At 40.6% G+C, this 5,685-nt stretch overlaps 1 non-coding gene across 1 annotated transcript; it reads left to right on the forward strand.

The window, feature by feature from the left end:
• The first annotated feature begins 4,014 nt into the window (after positions 1-4,014).
• Positions 4,015-4,120, forward strand: LOC120257770. Its single transcript, XR_005535856.1, has one exon. It is a non-coding gene; the product is annotated as a small nucleolar RNA R71 (small nucleolar RNA).
• Positions 4,121-5,685: the final 1,565 nt, after the last annotated feature.

The following is a 5,685-nucleotide window of genomic DNA, read 5'->3' on the forward strand; positions in this document are numbered from 1 at the left end:
AGGTCGGAATCGGGCAACTCCACAGCGTAGATGGTACACGCTCGCTGCAGGGAATTTCCACACGGGCGTGGATAATTTCCACGCCCATGTGGACTCTCCGTCTCTCCGATTTCTCGGGCTCGTGAAGCAAGTGATGCTACGAGTATTGCTACATTGTTGCTACATTGCTATGCTACGCCTTCTACCCGAATAACTTCCCAATTCCATACTTTTTATCCGGGTACGCATAAGCGGGCACATGTTCACGCTCGTGAATCACTTGCTTCTTTCAATGATATATATGTTGGTGGGGTTCTTGTTCTTGTATGCATAAGACGGAATGCTCGAGTGTGCACGCTTTTTGTGCCTCTCCAAATGGATGTACTCACTCGAATGGGAGGAGTTTGGCACACACTCTAGCATCTCACACCTGTCCTATGTCTTCGCGTTTGAACCTTAGTAATATCTCCTCCAAAATAGGTGCATTATGATCCACATTGGCCCATTTCCTTCATACTCGGCCTCACAACCCTACCTGCATAAAAGTAACATAAAAACACACATATTAATGTAAAAAACTGAGAAAAGTAATGCTCAACATAAGGAATGAACGCTTCGTATTCATATCGCACAAGCACTTATCATCTTCTTTTGTGAGCTTAACTCCATGTGTATTAGAGTGCGTTCGGTGACAATGTCTCGACCTCTTGATAGGGCGAAAAATTTGTTTTAGAAATCCTCCTCTTTGTTTCTCTTCAAGGACTTGTTCTACATGATTGCTCATGTTCTCCTACTCCATGTATGGCTACTCCACATATGGGTCCGGATAAAAAAATTCCTGCAAATACTCATTAGTAATCTCATAATTGATATCTAAGAAATAACAAGAGTGAACAAAGTCAAGAGAGTGCTTCATTGCTTCAGCAAGGTGGTATGTGATCTCTTCCTCTCTGATGCATAGTGTCATCACACCTTCATTCATGTCAATGAGTGCCTTGGAAGTTCATAGGAATGGTCTCCCTAGAATTAATGCCATCTCCACATCTTCATCAACATCAAGCACCACAAAAGTTGCAAGAAAATATACTTGTCAACCTTCACTAAAACATCTTTAATTATACCTCTAGGATGACGAATTGAGCGATCAGCCAGCTGTAATGTTATGTGGGTTGGTCTTGGCTCTCCTAACCCCAATTCTAAAACAGTGTATATGGCATGACATTAATACTAGCCCCTGAATCGGCCAAGGCTTTTTCTTTACCCAAACATCCGATTGCACATGGTATGATAAAGCTTCCCGGATCTTTCTAAAGTAAATTTTTCTAAAGTATTGCCGAGCAATTACATTGCAAAACCACAGCTACACTCTCCTCTATCTTCCTCTTGTTAGTCAAGAGGTCCTTCAAGAATTTTGCATATCGAGGCATTTATGAGAATGCCTTCACAAATGGGATGTTGATGTGTAACTACTTGAATAAATCCAGAAATTTCTTGTTTTTCTCATCAGTTTGGTCTTTCTTTAAACTCTCCAGATAAGGAATTCTTGGAGTATATGAAGGGGATGACACAGCTGTCTCCTTCTCCTTGTCTTGCCCTCTATCCCTTGGCTTTTCTTGAGGAATTTCAGCAGTCTTCCAAGTGGGGGTTTTGGCTTGAAGAATTTCAAATTTTTTGTTAGCTTTGAGATTTTCTTGGAGCTCTAGACCACTCTGATAAGTGCTTGAGTAGACATATTTTTATATATGTTTTACATGCATTGAGCATCATTTTTACTATGGTTTATGTCTCATATTATGTATTTTGTGTTCTTTTATGCATATAGGTTGTGAATGCCTTGAAGAGTAAAAAGGAAGCAAAGATGGGCTATAAAGACATAATGTTGGGAGTTCTTGTTCAATTCAAGGACCAAGACACGAGAGGAGTTCATAAACGTGGAGATGTGTGCCAACTTCCAAGAAGATTCAAGTCAATTCACTAGTTGGAAGGGCACAAAGGCAGCCACATCTTCATCTTCCTTCTCTTTGTGAAGATTGGAAGACCTCTCAAAGATACGTCGATCAAGAAAAGTTTTATATCCTACCACATGGACGTGTGCCCGGACATGTGGTCTCAAGAGAAGAGTGTTTGGACCGTGTTTTGTGAAAATACTGTAGCAATTTTACTGTAGCATCAAGTACTGTAGCACTTTTATTGGAGAGGAGGTATTTGCAGCTTTGGAGGCGCTTTATCACCAACTTTGATCGATTCCTCCTCCGTCATAGCATCATGGAAGCCACCGGTGAACCTAGCTTCGGAGTGGGTCCTTCAAGACGTCGAAGCTCTCCATCAAGACCATCAATTCATATATAAGGGGGTTTATTTCTATGGTTTTAATGTACTTTCATTCATTGATGGTGTGTTTTGTATGTTGCTCCATGGAGAGCTAAAACCCTAGAGGGTATTTGGGCCTGTGAACCCTAGGATTCTCATCTTTTGTGGATTTGCTTAGTGTTTCTATTTAATCCGAGTTTGATTAAGTTTTAATATTGATTGTCTAATGCTTGCTTTCCTTATTGATATTTTGGTTATTTGGTTTGCATGATTTGTTACCTTGGCGAGAGAGAGGTCTCCATTAGGGTTAGAATCTCAAGATTGAAGAGTGTTTTGAGGGTGAGTCATGAGACAGAGAGCATCCCCTTTCCCCTCCAATTTGTGTATTCTATCTCCGTTCCCTAAGCTCTATGCAACCATATTTGGTTTGAGGCGTGAGATTGAGAGATTTCTCCGCCGGGACCTTGTAGGGGGTTAGGATCCTTCACTGGGAATTAGAGTTGGATCAATCTTTAGGAATCGGATACACCTCTTGGAATCCCTAGAGTGCTTTGCGATCATATGTGGTGTGAGGTGTTGAGATTGAGCGATTTCTCCACTGGGACCTCGTAGGGGACTAGTATCGGTGATCTGGAGGCAGGATCCGATTATTTTTGGATTTCCACGACTTAACTTACTCTTCATAGAAACACTTTGCTTATCCGGTACTTAATACTTGAATCCTAGTAGTAGCATTGCCCGAATAGCCCACTTTTATTGATTGAGATCTCCATCCATTTCACTCATGCATATTCGTCTCCGGTATTCATTTCTTCGCATAGTAGATCACCACACCTTTCCATTTATCATTAGGCTAGAAAGCAGAGAAGAAGTTAGTACTAGTAGCCATGTTCCCTGTGGATTCGACTACCCACTCACCCGGGTAATTATTACTTCGACACCCATGCACTTGTGGTTTACACGCATATTCGGACGTGTCACACTCCTCAGAGTGATCGCCTTCACTTTCTCTCTTGCGTTAGTCTCAGTGTTACTTGGCAAGTTTCCTAAAGGCCTTTTTGATAATGTCTTCGCTATTTGTCCCACTTGATTCTCCAAATTGTGCAAGGAAGCGGTGTCATTGTAGAGTGTTGCCTCTATGTTTTGGAACCTTATGTTGGTTGATTGAATTAACTTTGATAAAACCCATTCTAATTCTGAAACTCTCTCCTAAATCGAAGGTATTTTCTGAAATCGTAGTAGGGCAATGCCTTTTGCTACCCTTGATTGCCCCATGAGAGATTTGGGTGGTTCCTCCACACTTTGTTATTGGTGTTACTATAAGGATTGCCTTGACCTCTTCCCGAGTTTCCCACAAAATCTACTTGTTCAATTGGGGCTGAATTAGCAATCGAGATAGGACAATCGGATAGCATATGTGAACCCCCACAACCATCACAACTCATGATCGCGACCATTCTTGATGAAGTTAAAGTATCCAATTTCTTACTTAATGCCTCTGCTTGGGCTGCTAAGGATGTAACTGTATCGATCTCATGAATTCTGGTGACTTTCTTCTTCTCCCTTTTATTTCATTGGTAGCTATTAAAGCCCATCTCTTCAATCAATTGTTTGGCCTCTCCGGGGGCCTTGTTTCCCAATGTTCCTCCAGCGGTGGCATCAAGAAGCTGTTTAGTGCTTGAGTTTAACCCATTGTAGAATTTGTGAATAATCATTAACTCGGGGAACCCATGTTGTGGACACTTCTGCAAGAGATCCTTGAATCGTTCCCATGTCTCAAACAATGATTCTAACTCCATCTAAACATACGAAAAGATCATATTTTGAAGCTTCGCCAATTTTCCCAGATGGAAATACCTCGCAAGGAAAGCTTCTACCATTTCATTCCATGTTGTGATGGAAGCTCTTGGCAATGAATAGAGCTAATGTTTAGCTATTTCTTTCAATGATAATGTAAAAGCCCCAAAGTGAATTGCATCATCTGAAACCCCATTGATCTTCAACATATTGCATACTTCAAGAAAATTCTCAATCTAGTTGTTTGGGTCTTCATCGGCTAACCATCTGAATGAAACCCGGCTTTAACTCAAAATTCTGGGATGCAACCAATAGCCTAACAATGCTCGACCGTGTCCCACGAACTGTAGGTCAAGCAAAATTTGAAAGTGTTCTTTGTTGCCCCTCTTGTTCTGCCATATTATCGTATTCTTCAACCTCTATTTCAGCTAGAAAATTCTATTCTTGTGCAGGTTCCTTGGCCCATCTACACAATCTACTATCAATTTCAGAATCTTCTTCAACCAATATGGAAGGATTCCCTCGAGTCATAACCTGTAGCTAAAATCAATGAAAAGAAATAATGAGAATGGCGAAAGAGAGAAATATGAAGTAGAAAAAATAAATGAAAAAGTGAATGACTAAAGTAACCAACTCCTAGTGTTCCTAATATCCCCTTGCCAAGCAATGGCACCAAAAACTTCACACGATCAATTTGCGTGTGTGTACCGCAAGTGCATGGATGTCGAAGTAATAAAATACACGGTGAGATGGGGAGCCGAATCCACAGGGAACAGAAGTATTAGTAGTAACCACTTCTAAGTTATCTAGTTGGAATCATGATTGTGATGAAATGAATTTAATCGCAAGAATAAGAATAACACAAGCAAGCAAAGGGAAAGTAGAAAACAAGGGAGACCTTAATAAATAAAGATGAGGTATACAGGCAATGCTCCCCCTAGGATCTAAACATGAAGTGCAAGACTTACTAAATATTCATAAACCTAGTTAGATGATTTGAGGTAATCCAAGAACAATCAGTCCCTACCTCCCGGCCATCGATACTAGTCTCCTACAAGGTCCGGGTGGAGAAATCACTCAATCTCAACACTTCACACAACATATGACCGGAATAAACTCTAGGGATACCTAGGAGTGCAACCGATTCCTAAAATTAGATCTAACCCTACTCCTAGGTGAAAGATCCCAAACCCCCTAAAAGGTCCCGATGGAGAAATCTCTCAATCTCATACCACACGCCAAATATGGTTGCATAACCCTTAGGGAATACAGAGATAGAAAGCACTCATCACAGGGAAAGAGGGGCACTCCACTATCTCATGACTCACCTTCTCAATCCTATTTAATCTTGGAGTTCTAATCCTAATGGAGGCTTCTCTCTCACCAAGGCAACAAATCATGCATTACCAATCATTCACAAAGATCAATACGACATGCAAGCAATGAAAAAAAAAGATTAAAACTCAAATAAACTCGGAATTAATCAAAAACATAAAGTAAGTCAATACAAAGATAACATCCTAGGGTTCACATGACCAAATACCAACTAGGGTTAAGTTCTCCATGTAGAAAGTTACAAAGCAAAGAATAATGCAATAA

Source organism: Dioscorea cayenensis, chromosome 3 (assembly GCF_009730915.1).
Source record: "Dioscorea cayenensis subsp. rotundata cultivar TDr96_F1 chromosome 3, TDr96_F1_v2_PseudoChromosome.rev07_lg8_w22 25.fasta, whole genome shotgun sequence".
Lineage (NCBI taxonomy): Eukaryota > Viridiplantae > Streptophyta > Magnoliopsida > Dioscoreales > Dioscoreaceae > Dioscorea > Dioscorea cayenensis.